Source organism: Bubalus kerabau, chromosome 16 (assembly GCF_029407905.1).
Source record: "Bubalus kerabau isolate K-KA32 ecotype Philippines breed swamp buffalo chromosome 16, PCC_UOA_SB_1v2, whole genome shotgun sequence".
Taxonomy (NCBI): Eukaryota; Metazoa; Chordata; class Mammalia; order Artiodactyla; family Bovidae; genus Bubalus; species Bubalus kerabau.
The window spans coordinates 4,147,570-4,165,281 of NC_073639.1; the positions used below are offsets into that span (position 1 = coordinate 4,147,570).

The 17,712-nt window shown below is 38.0% G+C and overlaps 1 pseudogene; it reads right to left on the reverse strand.

Annotated features, from left to right (window-relative positions):
• Window positions 1-8,515: 8,515 nt before the first annotated feature.
• Window positions 8,516-16,795, reverse strand: LOC129629983 (olfactory receptor 5W2-like; annotated as a pseudogene).
• Window positions 16,796-17,712: the final 917 nt, after the last annotated feature.

The following is a 17,712-nucleotide window of genomic DNA, read 5'->3' on the forward strand; positions in this document are numbered from 1 at the left end:
GCTGTGAGAGTAACCAGGAGAGTCAGTGGGTGGGCAAATGCAGTGCTTTTCTGCAAGCAAGGGAGCGCTTTCAGTGATACAAAGATGAATAATGTACTGAGATACTCTGGTACTTATGCTCTACATCAATTTCATAAATCTATATGAATAATCACTTTATATAAGAAAATTTTAGAATTAAAAATAAATATAACATTTTTTACAATCTCATAGATACAAAAATTAAAATATACTACACATACAGAAAAAAATTTCATCTAAAAATGTATACTGCAAAAAAATTTTCAAAAATGGAAAGATTCCTGCACTCAGAATCAGACCAAAAAAAGAACATTACTAAATTCTCAGAAATTGTCCCTACATCCATCAGAAATTGATTTTTCCATATGATATGTGACTTTGTATATTTTTAAGGTACAAAGTAGTGAGATCATATAGCTTTTGCACTTCTATGTCTGGCGATTATGTTTGTGAAGTTTCCCCATGCTCTTGTATGAGGATGTAGTTATTTATTCTCATTGCTGTGTACTTCTCCAGCATACAAACTTATCATAAAGTCATTTGTCTCATCTAAAGCAGGAATCAGTAAACTTGACCTGCCAAGTTTTATTGGAGCTGTGACACACCATTTATTCATGTATTATGGATGGCTGCTTTTGTGATAGAGGACAAAACAATTTAGATGTACCAAAATTTTATGGTCTACAAACCCTAAAATATACACTATTAAATACTTTCAGGAAAGTATGTCGTCTTGATCTAATGTATTAAAAGAAATGAGTTGCTTTGGGTGTTATACTACTGTAATTAATACAATGGTGAACATTTCTATGCATGTCTTTTGGGTCCATATTCATTCTGTACACTTGGACATGCTTCTAGAAATGATATTTTGGTCCTAGTGAGAGGGTATCAGGCAGGAAGGCCAGGGGTCTCCAAACGGAGGAAATAGCCTGCAAGTGTCAGACATTTTTATCTTTCTTAAGCGGTAGGAGGAAACAAACTAGTGATATTTTTTCCTTCTCTATACAAATTTAAAAGGAGGTTTCTCTTAAAATACTGTGTAGCCATAATGACACCTGGTTTCACCTGAAGTTAACCAATGCCTTTTTCTTATGGAAATGTTTGTCTTAAGCTATGCTAATGTGCTATGCATTTACCCCCAAACTGTCTTCAAGTCGTTCTGCCTCTTGGCTCAGAACCTACTTGACAAACCAGTATGTTATACTCAGATATTGTTCCCCTAATCTATGTAAATGAAACTATTTGTATGGTGGTCTGCCCTTCTTCAAGATTCAAGTTAATCATTTTATGGCCCAGGATAAACCATTTGGTGCCAAGATTATCCCAAAATGCATCTTATGGGTGAGGGGCCTGGTGCCATTCTGAATTTTAAGACATCCCTTTCTTTCATTAACAGACTGCTAGTGACTATATAACATCCAGCTGAAGACTAGCAGGGGGGTGCTCTTTCTGCCCCTTTCTGATGCCTATGTCAGAAGCTTTCTCTATCTCCTTTATACTTTAATAAAACTTTATTACACAAAAGCTCTGAGCAATCAAGCCTCGTCTCTGGCCCCAGATTGAATTCATCTCCTCCGGGGGCCAAGAATACTGGTGTCTTTGCATGATTCAACAACAACCTTTCACTAGGACATTTATTTGTCCAGCTACAGGAGATTCAGACATAGAATTTTTCCAAGTGCAGTGTCAAATCTCAGTCTACTGTCAATGCATAAAAACTGATTGTTTCACATCCTCAACAGTAGTAGATACTTGTTTACTATTTGATATGTAAAAAAGTACTTCTGCCATTTGGTAAATGTCAACACAACTCAACATTTTATTTCACTTTCATTTACTTGCATACTAATAAAGTTGGATATCCACTTCTATAAGTGAAAGTTTGCAGCCTTGAGCCATGAGCTACTCCAGAATTCATGACCTCCAGAGGAGAGGATTTTTATCTGGTGTTAGAAAGGAGGCTTGATCACTTGAAGTTCTTGTGTAATAAAGTTTTATTAAAGTATAAGGGGATAGAGGAAGCTCTAACATAGACATCAGAAGGGGGCAGAAAGAGTGGCCCCCTTGCTAGCTTTTAACAAGGAGTTATATATCTGTTAAAGAATCACCTCAAAACTGAGAGAATTGCATCAGGCCCTTCTCCCACAACATGCATTTTGAGATAGCATGGGGCACAAGGTGAGTCATCCCCAGCCATAAAACAATTGACATGAAACTTAAAGAAAGACAGATTTCCAAGCAAATACATAGTTTCATTAAATAGCTTAAGAGAACATTTCCATGAGTAGGACACACGGATTTGTTGAGTCATTATCAGTTCAAGGTTTGAGAAAAATTAAGTCCAGGCTGAACCAGGTGTCATTCTGACAACACAGAATTTTAAACAAACCTCCTTTTAATTTTGTATAGAGAAGGAACAAACAAAACAAACATGCAAACTATCTGCCACTTGCAGTCTATTTCCTCTCTTTGGGGATCTCTAGCCTTCCTTCCTGTTACCTTCTCATAAGGAGTCCATGAGATTTTGAACTTGGATAACAGGGCATGTAAAACAGCTGTTTTTAAAAAGTTTTTGGCCTATTGAAATTCACACTGCCTTGATGGCTTCATGTAACTGACATTTCAGGTTGAGTGAGTGAGTGAAAATCATTCAGTCATGTCCACCTCTTTGCAACCCCATGGACTATACAGTCCATGGAATTCTCCAGGCCAGAATACTGGTGTGGGTAGCCTTTCCCTTCTCCAGGGGATCTTCCCAACCCAGGGAATGAACCCAGATTTCCTGCATTTCAGGTCGATTTTTTACCAGCTGAACCACAAGGGAAGCCCTAGAATACTGGAGTGGGTAGCCTATCCCTTCTCCAGGGGATCTTCCCAACCTAGGAATTGAACTAGGGTCTCCTGCACTGCAAGTGGATTTTTTACCACCTGAGATAACCAACCTATATGTTCAGATCAATTCTTTGATTGAATGTGAAGTGACTCTTTTTTTAATATATTGTTTCCAATGATATGGATGGATTTACACAAGAGTAAAGTTATATTTTATAGAGGCAGATCATTTCACATGGAAAGAACCTTAGAGGTAATCTATCTTAAATCCCTTTTCTACACAGGGTGATCTGAGGGATAGAAAGTAAGAGTGTGGTATTTAGAGTGGTATTCCTTCCTGGTTCATAGCATGATTCTAACTAAAGAGAAAGCCATCCAGGGAAGTTAAAGATTTCTGTCTCTAGCTTTAACCCAGATCCCCCTACTTACTGGTGTCATGAACATTACTGCTGTTCTATTTGTAAGTAGTTTACTTGTACAGCTTATAACAGGTATGAGTGTGTCTGTCTTTTTGCATTAGACATTTACCAAATCTAACATCACCTTGCCATGTTTCAGTTCAGTTCAGTCACTCAGTCATGTCCGACTTTTTGTGAGCCCATGGACTGCAGCATGCCAGGGTTCCCTGTCCATCACCAACTCCAGAGCTTGCTCAAACTCAAGCCATTGAGTCAGTGATTGCCATGTTTATGCTAAAGTATTTCAGTGGCAAGGATGAAGAAAGAGGTCAAGATATAGGAATTTGACTGTAATATTAAAACATTACATCTGTCATTGATAAATTGCATTTGTGCAATGATATTTTCCATGAGTCATTGGTGCATGTAGGAGGAGAATATGATGTAAAGACATTAAAATGGAAAAGAATGAAGAATACTGAAATTGACAGGCTAAAATAAATTTTGTGTTGTATTGTTCCATTTTTTGTTTCAGATTAACATCGGGAAAGAAGAATCATTTTGCCTAAATTCCTATCTGACTTAGAAATTATCTTTAAAAATTTCCATAATTTCTCATTAATTTCTTCAATTCAAGGAGAGGAAGCCTACAATCAACCGAATCAGTTCTATTTTTGGAAGCCCATTTAATGGGCTTAAAATTTTCTTCTCTTTATGTATTACTCACTAGATACAATAAAATGGGCTAGTATTCATATTGAATCAGTCTTTAGATGCTGATGTAAAACTGATCATATATATGAAGATGGATTAATTAGATCCATGTTTATTAATCTCTGAATTAATGGTAATCCATTGATACCCATTTTGATTGGCTATATTTCTGACCATGTTTGCTGCCATGTTGCTGCCTTGTTGTTGCAACAAGTCAAAAGAAGTTTGAGTGAATCAATAAAGTATGCCAGGAGCACACATTTAAGTCTTTTATATTATGTAAGAAGTTAAGAGTTTTTCTTAACATGTCATAATGTTTTACAAATACCACCTTGAACAACAGAGAAATTATGTAGGCTTTATTTTTCCATTCTGAAATATTGTCACATAAGGACATTTTACAATGGCAGATAGAAAATTGAAGACCATCAAAGGCTTTTAATTTTATAATTGTAATGGATAGATATCAGTCTCTTTCAGTACATTATGGTATTTAAAATACATTGTCACATCCTAGCTTTCTCAGCAAACTAATTTAGTGCTTTAGCCTTCAGGAAACCAGATCAAAGGCAGATGAAATAGTCAAATAGCAAGAACTTAGAGCTTATTCTTTCTAGTGAAGTTAATAAGCATGTCTTTATAGTATATTATCTTAATGTCCAAAACCATTTTATGCACCTTCCAAACAAACTTGTGTATATGTATTCAATATGCTAACTGTATTCTGATATACTGAAGGAGGAAACAGAATGAACAGGCTCCATCTTGAAAGCAGGACTCCATCTTGGGATGGACTGTGGACTCTGAGCTATATGCCCAGTATGTATGGAAACAACATACCAACTGGAAAACCAGGCCCTCTGGATGGAAGAGCCCCACGGCTCATACCTAGACCCTCTGTTGCCTAAAAGAATACCCTAATTATCTGTGTAACCGAATAAACATGATTCTATTATAATAGAATCATAAATCCTATTATGCTTATTGGGGTATGATCACAGGCTTATTGATAATTGTCCACGCTTAACTACCTAGGCATAAGGCATATGAATCACGGGTTAACTTTGATTGTATCTTTCTTTTCCTTTGTTTAGACTGGTTTCAGGGAATTTGCAGAGTTCGGTTTGGGCACGTACACTTAGGGTATATAAGGTTTTCAGAAAAACTGGTCGGGGTCCTTGGCTAAGAGGAGACTCTGCCTTGGGCCCGCCAATGTAATAAAATGCACTCCACTATCTGCATTGTCCTTCTGAGTGAGTTTGTTTCCCAGAACACATTGCTACAACAATACATTTTTAAGCTACTTATCAAGCCCTCATTTAATTATGCATTAAGGAAAGTGAAAGTGAAGTCATTCAGTTGTATCTGACTCTTTGCGACTCTGTGGACTGTGGCCTACCAGGCTCCTCATCCCATGGAACTTTCCAGGCAAGAATACTGGAGTGGATTGCCATTTCCTTCTCCAGGGGATCTTCCTGACCCAGGCATTGAACCCATGTCTTCCAGCATTGCAGGCAGATGCTTTACCATCTTGAGCCACCAGGGATGCCCAATTTTGTATTGACATATAATTGACATATACAATTGTATTAACATATAATAGACATATAATTATCAGTGAAAAACTGTTGTCTTCTATTTTTAATTTATTACATATTTGTTTATTTGACCTTCCAGGCAACATGTAGTGCTTTGTTTACATAATGTAATGCTCATTCTTTAGCAAAGAACTCTGATAAACAGGATGATATAAAGTAATACTTTTAAATAGGAGGTTTTTTGTTTTTTACAAAGAGGGATATTTAACCAGAGCTAAGAATAAGGAAATGGAGAAGGCAATGGAATCCCACTCCAGTACTCTTGCCTGGAAAATCCCATGGACAGAGGAGCCTGGTAGGCTGCAGTCCATGGGGTTGCTAAGAGTCGGACATGACTGAGCGACTTCACGTTCACTTTTCACTTTCATGCATTGGAGAAGGAAATGGCAACCCACTCCAGTGTTCTTGCCTGGAGAATCCCAGGGACAGAGGAGCCTGGTGGGCTGCCGTCTATAGGGCACACAGAGTCGGACACGACTTAAGCGATTTAGCAGCAGCAGCAGCAGCAAGAATAAGGAAAAGGGGAAGGAAATTGGTGTGCAGAGAATCACAGAAGAATTGATAGTTGATAATGAAGCACAATTATGTATTTTACCATGATTCTGTCCACTGTCTCTTATCTTCTTTTACTCTTTTTTTTTCAAGCTGTATTCAGATAAAATTGACAAATAACATGCATATGGTACAGGGCATGAAGATTTAATATATGTTACACTGTGAAATAATTACCACAATAAAGTTAGTTAACACATTCATCAATGTATACAGCTATCACTTTGAGTGTGCATACCATGGAAACCCTTAAGGTCTACTCTCTCAGCAAATTTCAGTCTTACAATACACAACTGTTAACTAGAGTCACAGTGCACATTAGACCCTATGACTTACTCATCGAGTAACAGAAAGTCTGTAAACTTTGACCAACATCACCCATTGCTCCCACCTTTCAGCCTGTACCAACAGCCAATCTATTCTCTATTTCTATGTATTTGACCAATTGGATTCTACATGCATATGAGACTGTACAGCACTCGTCTTCCTCTGTATGAATTATTTAACTTAGCATATGCCCCTCATGGTTCTTCCATGTTGTAGCCAATTTGACTTCTAACAGGCATGGACTCGTACATTTCAAGATCAGAGTAACTGTCAGATCCTCTGCCTGCTATTTTTCTTTTTTGTCTAAAAATTGAATTCTTTTCTGATTTGACTGAATATCCAAAGATGCCATTCCTTTAGACTGGTTTTAGGTATTTTTATTTTTGAATAATAGACCACTATATGTTATCTAATGATGAATTTCAGGCTTATTATGAATTACCTGACTGTTTAGTTAATACTTTAATACTAGTTTATATTTAGTAGTATTTAAACTACAAGATATATTGTAGTACATAAAGAACTGAAAAGCTCAAAGACCAATGAATAAAATGCACTATAAATCTTAGTGTAATTTAAATAGTGCTTGACTAAAAACTGAACAAAAACTTGAGATGGTAACAGGCAGGAAGGCCATGGGTCTCCAAATGGAGGAAATAGGCTGCAAGTGTCAGACATTTTTATCTCTCTTAAGCGGCAGAAGGAAACAAACTAGTGATATTTTTTTTCCTTCTCTATACAAATTTAAAAGGAGGTTAAAGCAACTGCCTGAAATGCGGGAGACCTGGGTTCGATCCCTGAGTCGGGAAGATCCCCTGGAGAAGGAAATGGCAGCCCACTCCAGTATTCTTGCCTGGAGAATCCCATGGATGGAGGAGCCTAGTAGGCTACAGTCCATGGGGTCACAAAGAGTCAGACACGACTGAGCGACTTCACTTTCACTTCACTTTTATCTTAAAATACTGTGTTGCCATAATGACACCTGGTTTCACCTGAAGTTAACTATTCTCAAACCTTGAGTTAATCAATGCATTTTTCTTATGGAAATGTTTGTCTTAAGCTATGCTAATGTGCTATGCATTTACCCCAGACTCTGTCTTCAAGTCTGTTCTGCATAATGGCTCAGAACCTACTTGACAAACCAGTATGTTATATTCAGATATTGTTACCCTAATCTATGTAAACAAAACTATTTGTATGGTAATCTGCCTTTCTACAAGATTCAAGTCAATTGTTTTATGGCCCGGGATGAATCATCGGGTGCCAAGATTATCCAAAATGCCTCTTATGGGTGAGGGGCCTGGTGCCATTCTGAGTTTTAAGACATTCCTTTCTTTCATTAACAGACTGTTGGAGAAGGCAATGGCAGCCCACTCCAGCACTCTTGCCTGGAAAATCCCATGGGCGGAGGAACCTGGTAGGCTGCAGTCCATGAGGTCGCTAGGAGTTGGACACGACTGAGCGTCTTCACTTTCACTTTACACTTTCACTTTTCACTTTCATGCATTGGAGAAGGAAATGGCAACCCACTCCAGTGTTCTTGCCTGGAGAATCCCAGGGATGGGGGAGCCTGGTGGGTTGCCGTCTATGGGGTCGCACAGAGTTGAACACGACTGAAGTGACTTAGCAGCAGTAGTGACTACATAACATCCAGCTGAAGACTAGCAGGGGGGTACTCTTTCTGCCCTCTTCTGATGCCTATGTCAGAAGCCTTCTCTATCGCCTTTATACTTTCATAAAACTTTATTACACAAAAGCTCTGAGTGATCAAGCCTCATCACTGGCCCCAGATTGAATTCTTCTCCTCCTGAGGCCAAGAATCCTGGCATCTTTTTGTTCAGCAACAACCTTTCAAACTAACATATGGAAAAAGTCAGAAAAAGTTTTCCCAGAAGCTAATACCATATACAAATTCCAGAAATATAAAGAAGCATGACAAGTGAGGGAAATAGCAATATACTTCAAATAGAAATTATGTTTCTCTTGTAACCTACCATTTAAGTTTAATAAATCAACAATCACCATATATGTATGGATGTGTATGTGTGCACATATACAAAATATACATTTTTAAAACCATTTATTATTCAATTTTTTCAGGGCCTGTTTTACATCCTTATTCCTTAGGCTATAAATCAGAGGGCTTAACCTGGGAATCACAAGGGTGTAAAACAAAGAGGTCATCTTGTCTTCATCTAGTGAAGAAGATCAGCCCTGGGATTTCTTTGGAAGGAATGATTCTAAAGCTGAAACTCCATTACTTTGGCCACCTCATGTGAAGAGTTGACTCATTGGAAAAGACTCTGATGCTGGGAGGGATTGGGGGCAGGAGGAGAAGGGGACGACAGAGGATGAGATGGCTGGATGGCATCACAGACTTGATGGACGTGAGTTTGAGTGAACTCCGGGAGTTGGTGATGGACAGGGAGGCCTGGCGTGCTGTGTTTCATGGGGTCGCAAAGAGTCGGACATGACTGAGCAACTCAACTGAACTGAACTGAGAGAGTAGGAAGAACTCAGCCTGAACTACATGAAGAGCACTGTTCCCTGGAAAATTGCCACAGAAGTTAGGTGAGAGATGCAGGTAGAGAAAGCTTTGAACTCCCCCTTTTGTTAGGGGAAGCACACTGATTGAAATCGCCCACCCTGGCTAGGTACCATAGTAACCATTTGCATGAATTGTTTTATGACAGGAGATCCTGATAAAGAATATGGAACTAATAAGTCACCACCAACTGGAAAAGTTCGGGAAAGGTTGAAAGGAGACACCGCATGTCCATTCACTTCCCAGAATCCCTCTTGCTAGCATCCATCTTGGCTGAGCAATGCGTGCACCACCAGGAAAGACTCTGAATTAGAATGATTGGCCAAAGACCACCTGGAAATTAATCCCATCACCATAAAACCCGAGACTGCAAGCCACGTGGCACAGCTGTTCTCCTGGGTTCCCTTACCCTACTGCTCTCCACCCGGGTGCCCTTCTCAATAAAATCTCTTGCTTTGTCAGCACATGTCTCCTCAGACAATTCTTTTCCGAATGTTAGACAAGAGCCCAGTTTCAGGCCCTGGAAGAGGTACCCTTTCCTGCAACAAATGGCGACTCTGGTGGGACTCTTCTTCACGGACACCGGCATCCTGACCACTCGGGGTACTCAGGGGACAGGTTGCCTGCCAATGGACCAGACCCAGTGGCTGCAACTGGGACCCTTTTGTCCCTGGTCTCCTGCTGATGCACACAACTTGCCAGAATGCCCCCACCGGGTAACAAACAAGAGACTTTATTGACCTCTCTGCCCTTTCCTCTCTCTTTCCTCTCCTTAACCCTTCCTATCCTTCCCTGTTTTTCTAGTCCCCCAGTCCTGGATGCAGGAATCTGGCCAAAGGGCCTCAGCCTAAGCTGAAGATTGGAGACTGATCACCTTCTCTCAGCAGAGAGCTCAAATTCTGGTTCTGGTCTGGTCTGATTTCTGGTAGGGCTGAGTTCCAGTCCTCCCTTCTCTGGAGGCCCAGGGTAAAGTCCCATAACGCCTGGGTATCTGCAGGTGGCAGGAGACATCTGTAAGGCCAACCCTTTTGCCCCCCTCTCCCACCTCCTCACCCTTCTTCTTTCAACCTGGCTTCCTTTCCTCTCTTTGAAATCTTTGAAGACCTGAGATATTTTCCTTTACTCTGTTAGTATTTGGATCTGAAGTTCTGTGTCTCTATAAGAGGTTTTCTGAGAGACTGTATTCTTGTATTTAAGGAGTGTCTGATGAGGACTGCCAGGTTTATATGTGTGTGTTTTAACTCTGTGTTCTGTGTTGTGATTTTTGACGGCCATTTTGCTTTTTCTGGCCACCATTTGGTTTAGATCTGCTGCCATTTTGTTAGAACTTGATTTCCTTTCCCTGTGCATTGAGACCAGGGCTCTCAGGAACACTTATGTAGACCATCTCTGATTCCTGAGACTGAAGGAAAAAGGGGAAAAGACTTTAAAAATTTTATGCATTTCAACTGTTTTTTTATAAACTGGTAAATTTTATATTGTAATATCTAATTCATGACTAAACTTAGAAAATAAAGCTAGATCTTGCACTGTGTCTGTCTAAATATGTCTTGGTATGTCTTTGTCTCTGGGTAATATTTTTTGAGGTTAATTTGTAAATGAGCTCTATTTATTTGGCTTAAAAAAAGGTAAGTGCTTACAAATCAAATAATTCTAAATTAAACAATAAATTCCAGGTTCATGTGAACTGAGAAATATTCAGTATTAAATGCTTGATATTAATGTTTGTTTGTTTACCTATCTAATATAGACATGTCTTAGAGTAATTAACATTAAATAAAATATTTTCATTGTACCTATGTTTAATATAAGTTAAATATTATATCTGTTACAAGTTTGTCAACAAAGAAATTACCTCGAGTGAAAAATCTTCTAAAAAACGTAAATGAAATATGAGCTTTTATATAAACTCTATTAAGAATAATTATTCTTTAAAAATATCTGTCTAACATAGTCTCTCCAGATTGGCATAACTTAAATTTCTAAGGGTTGTGCCAAGTGTGCTAAGTGTTGGAAGTCTATGGAATAGTTAGGTCATTTCCAAATAAAATAAGATTTTAAAACATTTACTAATTTCCTTTTACAGAGAAACTAAAGAGATTTGAGACTATAAATAAATAATGTTTGGTGCCATCCTAAAATGTTCTAAAAAAGCAAGGGTTTTAAAATTTATCACTGGTATTTATGCTCACCAATCAATAAAATGCTAATATAAAAGTTAGCTCTTAGTTGCTAAAAAAAAAGTGAAAAATGTGTTTTCAGTGGAAAAAAAAGGTATAAAAAATACTAAAAAGAGTTATACATGATCAAGATTTTCCAAAATTAAATTGCAATTAGTTAGATAAATGGATTTTGCTTAAAATGACACAGCCTTAAAAAAAAACTGGTTAGCATCTACTAGGTCCAAGATGGCAGAGCTGACTTTCACTAGACCTTAAGCCTTGGTATTTACGCCTATTGTGACATATCAACAAGCTAAATGATGCACCCACCAACACTAACTGCTACTACTGCTAAGTCACTTCATTCATGTCTGACTCTGTGCGACCCCATAGACGGCAGCCCACCAGGCTCCACCATCCCTAGGAGTCTCCAGGCAAGCACACTGGAGTGGGTAAATCTGACCAAATGTTCTAAACCCTTTTAATTGATCTTTTCGATAAAACGTCCTAAATCAAATTCTTTTGAAGTTCCTTTGACCTTTAGCTAACTTTGGGGTGCTTCAGAGGGCCCCTGAAACATCCCCAAAAATATATTAAACTGTGTTTATTTGGTTTGTTAAATTACCTAAAAAAGATTATCAAATGAATAATAAATCTGCCCATGTTTATAATTTATGGTAAAATTACTAATACAGATATCCTAAAAATTATATACAGTTCTTAACATTTTGATATGTCCTGGTATTCTAATGAAAAACCTGATGACTTCACAAAAGTTAACAAAAGACTAAATGAACCAGCAAATACGCTTATAACTTTATGGTTTCTATCTAAAAAATTTCAGATTTGAATCTTGTGTTTTCCAGGAGTAAGAAAAACCTTCCTCTCAAACTAATTATAAAAATAATTTGGTAAAATTATATGTTTTAAACAAAACAAAACTCTTAGGTTTCCAGTAAGTTTACCAAATAAACTAAAAAGGTTATCTCACTAACAGGTACAAAAATCTCAAAGAATTTTTGAGACCTTAAAAAGGGAAAAATTCACCTAGATTTGTTAGGCAAAATCTGTGATAAGCCTTTGGTGTGAGTTTCCCAGCCCTGTTTTATTTTAAAAGTTCAGTCTGAGATTCTATAAATGTTTCAACAAAATAAAAAGTCTATGATCAATTATGGTTATATAAATCATCAGACCAAAATTAGTAAAAACATCTATTTTGCAAACAAGCTAGCCTTAATTTGGCTATATTTGATAAAAATGAGGGTAATTTTAGAGAGAAAAAGATGTTTCAATAAATGTTAAATACCAGTTTGTTAATAGAGGTCTGCATCTACTTAAAACTTATCGCTTAGATAGTTCTTTGCTGTTATGTGATATTAATCTAAAATTTAATTAAATTCCTAAAGAACACCCTAAGTTTGTTTCTGAAGCTTATCTCAGTAATCTATCTTTGGATAAAGATCAGATGCCTCATGACCTGCCACCAGGACTAAAAAAAGACATAATTTAAGAGACTGCCTCCATCCTAGATAAAAGGACTTTCTTATCAGGTACTCTTAACTAGCTCATACACAATGAAACTGAAGGGAAATTAACTATTATATTAATTCCCACTTCCAAAGGCCCCTATACTAGATTGGTCTATAAAAAAGACAATTGACCTGATCTCACCTTAAAATGATGCTCAAGCAAGAAAAACTACACTACACCAAGATGAAAAGACGATGACATCAGAGGTAAACAACTTGCCCAAGATGCTGGACCTGATTCATATGATCATTTATGTTTTCTTGACTTCTTATACCTTTGCATATAAATCAAATGCTTTTCTATCATAGGCCTGATCCTATGCTAGTTTTAAAAATTAATCCAGTTGTTGGGTTTGTGGCCAATTACCTGTGTCTAGTTCTGGGTTACCTTGGTAAATTTCTCTACTACAATACTCTAACTTGTTGGCCCTAAAAAAATTTACTTAAAAAAAAACGTATAGTCATATTCAGGTCACTGTGATATTACTAGATGGGATCCCCTCACCAGGCCAATTAATAATGCCTGCTCTGACTCTGGCCATAAACTTGAGATTTTTCTACTACTCAAGCTCAATCAAAACAAAAAAAGTTTCAACCAAAAGAAAAAGAAAAAAACCTCCCAAATTATGAGATAGATTTATATAGATAACACCAGGCTATGGTAATTTAGGTTTAAAGTGTCCTCTGTGTTAAAAACAATTAAATCATACTAAAGATAATCAGTCTATTAACACTAAAAAAAGCTGGGCTATATGCCTTATAGACAGTGTTGCCAATATATAATTTCCCTAAAAGATAAATATTCTACATAGTAGACTAAGTCAGATGACCTGAGATATACTGGGCTACATCTAATAAAAGCTCTTTAGTCTTACTTGTGACTTTACTAATACTGCTGGCTATGTTATTTATATTTCACCTGTTTTACAAAATTGCTATTTTTTACACTGCCAAATGTGTGTCTGAGGCCTCTAATAAAATAATACATAGTCCCATATGAGATCAACGATGGTAACAATATAACTCTATATATAGAAAGAAACAAAAAGAAGAAATATTTTCCTAGACCAAGAGGCTAGTAAGACAGGTGGTCCAGAAAGTTTTAGAAACTATTTTATGGCCTAGTCTCTTCGCCAAACCTGAGAATAGACATTCTCAACACCATGAGATAAAATGGTCATAAAATGCCCCCCTCAAAATCATGGTCAAGTTTATAAACCAAAAGGGGCTCTGCCAACTGAAGACTGACACTTGCCATCTACATCTACAAAGATTAAATCATGGCTGCTACAGCTGTTGACTTTCAAGGCCCCTGAAAAGAGCTCAGGGTGAAAACCAGAAATAAGACACTCTGTGCTCTGAAAAAATCTGGCAGAACAGGACTTCAGATAGTTAGATCTTTTCAAGAAAAGATTTTAGAGTCCCAATTCTTACATCTTCTTATACCTAAAAAAACACTGACGTCATTAACAGTGAAATCTGCTTTGGCTATTAAGGAAAAGTTTACAATTAAAAGTCAAAATAGAATAGCTATGGTTCAGATATCTTGAAAAATTACTAGGTGATGCTCTGGATGTACTTTCAGATTAGACCTTGTATTACTAAACACTTGAGCTTTCTGAGTCGTGTCAAGCTTAGATACCATCATTCTCAAAACAATGTCTGCTAGAAGCTAGCAACTACAATCTTACTTTTTATAAAACTAGACAACTGGCTACCTGGCTACAAGTCTCCCCAAAGTGCCAGGTCCAGACTAGGTTTCAGGCCTATTCTTCTAAAAAAAAATAATAAAATTTATTTTGTCTACTAAATTCCAGTTATCACTCCTCCAACTACTTCTAATTGGATCTGTTGCACCAAAATGGCAGACCAAGAGATTGAGATTTTAATCATACAAGACTCAGATCTAGAACTTGAAACTCAGAAATACTTCCAATTCAGTGTCTATACTCCAAGCTGAGACAGTCCTATGCTCCATTTTGACAGGAAGTTATCACAGTCATAGCTGCCTAGTTCCCTAAATTAAAACACAGTAAAACTCAGTGAGGCTCTGGAATAAAAATCTATTCTGTGTTCTCCATTTCTTGTCTGTAAGATATAGACTTCATTCAGCCTCCTTGACCTTCCCTGAGTTCCAAAGGGTAGATTCAAACAATTGCTAAACAGGAAAGAGAGGAGATACAAAAAAACAAGAAAAACAATCAAAGGTTGGTACAGCCTCCAGACAGAGTCCTGGTTCCTATTCAAAAAAATATACATAACAATGTCTTTGAGTTCTTCTACAGAACTAGAGCCCCCACCCAGGTGAAGATGGTAACTTCAGACTGAACACAAGATTCCTGGAACACAGCTCTGTTGCCTCACCACCAATCAAACGAAAAGGGTCACAAACCCTACAACCCTCATCCCAAATGTTGCCTTCTGTTTCCGGGGACCAGAGATGACCATCCTGTTAGGTCTCCTGTTTGGTCTATTTCATCTCCGAGAGGGGCCAACAGTTTCAAACTAAATTGCTGTTATTACAAGGGTTTCAGACAAAAAACACCTTGACTTAGATCTGGTAGAGAGACTTCTGCTCTGCTAGACAGGCCTATCCCCATGCACAGAAGAAAAATGTTACAGAAAAAAGAGACCTCCACCCGAATTCCCAAAAAGCATCTTGAGTATGAAGTCTCTCAGGGGGAAATTGTTACGGGGAGCACACTGATTGAAACCGCCCACCCTGGCCAGGCACCATAGTAAGCATTTGCATGAGTTGTTTTATGACACAAGATCCTGATAAAGAATATGGAACAAATAAGCCACCACCAACTGGAAGAGTTGGTAGAGCTGGTAGGCTGCAGTCCATGGGGTCGCTAGAGTCGGACAGGACTGAGCGACGTCACTTTCACTTTTCACTTTCATGCATTGGAGAAGGAAATGGCAACCCACTTCAGTGTTCTTACCTGGAGAATCCAGGGACGGGAAGCCTGGTGGGCTGCCGTCTGTGGGCTCACACAGAGTCGGACAAGACTGAAGCAACTTAGCAGCAGCAGCAGCAACCGGAAGAGTTAGGGAAAAGTCGAAAAGAGACACCCCGTGTCTGTTCACTTCCCAGAATCCCTCTGGCTAGCATCCATCTTGGCTGAGCAATGCATGCGCCACCAGAAAAGACTCTGAATTAGAACGATTGGGCAAAGACCACCCAGAAACTAATCCCATCACCATAAAACCCAAGACTGAAAGCCACGTGGCAGAACTGTTCTCCTGGGTTCCCTTACCCTACTGCTCTCCACCCGGGTGCCCTTCCCAATAAAATCTCTTGCTTTGTCAACACATGTCCCCTCAGACAATTATTTTCTAAGTGTTAGACAAGAGCCCAGTTTCGGACCCTGGAAGGGGTCCCCTTTCCTGCAACACTTTGGCAGAGTGGATCTTCAAGACTGATAGTATAATATAACAATAAGAGACAAGAACTCCTGAAATGGTACTCAGTTCAATGAAGCCAAAAGCAGTAAATATCAGTAACACATTGACCTCTGTATCTGAGCAAGATATCAATAAAAGAGGAGCAACATCACCAAAAAAAGTGATTAATCTCATTTGACCCACAGAAACATAAGCGGAATGCTAATGTTGTGTGTATCAATGTCTCTGCTATACTCACCAGATAAACTCCAGCCACAAGCAGGGAGCACACCCTGCTGGACATGCTCACTGCATAGAGCAAGGGGCTGCTGACGGCCTTGTACCAGTCATAGGTCATCACTGCCAGCAGGAGACACTCACAGTCTATAAAGGTATAGAGCATCAATAATTGCAGAGCACAGCCATAGAAGGGAATTGATTTGTTCTTAGCAAACAGGTCCACCAGCATCTTGGGGCCAACTGGTGTGGAAATGCTGAGGTTACTGAAGGAGAGGTGGCTAAGGAAAAAGTACATGGGTCTGTGCAGCTGGGGATCCATTCTGATCAGAGTTATCATTCCAAGATTTGCCAGAAGAGTAATGAGATAAACAAGGAGAAATATGGTAAGTAGGATCACTTTGTTCACAGCATTATCAGTAATTCCCAAGAAAATGAATTCAGTTATGGAGGAGCAATTCCTTCTATCCATTCTTAGTTCTGATGTAAACTTGAGAAAATTATCAAGAAAAGGACACTTGCATGTGTAACACTTTTCGGCATCTACAAAATGTGATAAGACAGAATATATTTTTCTGTGTGTCTTTTTATACTTAGAAAATTATTCAGTCATGCACCCACTCTTTAAAGAGGCATAGCTGTCTATTCTGCAATAATAAAAAAGTATCTGAGAAAGACCTTTGAGATATTGGATGTAAATCTAGATGTCATTCATGAGGTTTGTTACTTTCTACAAGCTGTTCTCTGAGTGTTAGTTTCTTCATTCCAGGGAGTAGATTTAGAGAAATTTGACCCTTTACCTCTTGAGAAAAACCTAGAAGAGACAGCAGTGTTAGAGAGACCAGACTGTAAGACATAGGACTGAGCATTTATGAGGGCTGAAAATAGTCACTTAGATACAAAAAATGATAAAAAATTTTATGTTTCTCAAAAAAGCATGATTGGTTTCAGAGAATTTGACTTAGTTACAGAAACAATGAATATATCAATGGCTAGTAATAAAAAAAAAGTAATTATATTACTTGTTTTAGTTTATGTTATGTTCAGTATTTGCTGAGACATGAATTAAATATTATTGACCTGGTGTTCTAGAAATTTATTCTTGCTTTCCCACAATGTTCATTACCTCTTTGTGTAGTGGTAGTTGTCAAAAGGTGAATCTCTTAATGAGTGGGGGAAAAGAGCTAAAAGGAAGTGAAAACAACAGAATTTATTGTATAATTCTCATAATTTTATATTTTAAAAGGCCTGTTAGTTACTAAATTGGAAATAAGATGAGGGACAATAATGTTTCTAAAATGCATAGACTTTTCTCTTTGTAATATATGTGTATGTGTATACATGTCAATGTTTGTAAGAATAGAATGTAAGCAGTGAATTTTTTCCCTCAGAACTAAGTAAACATGG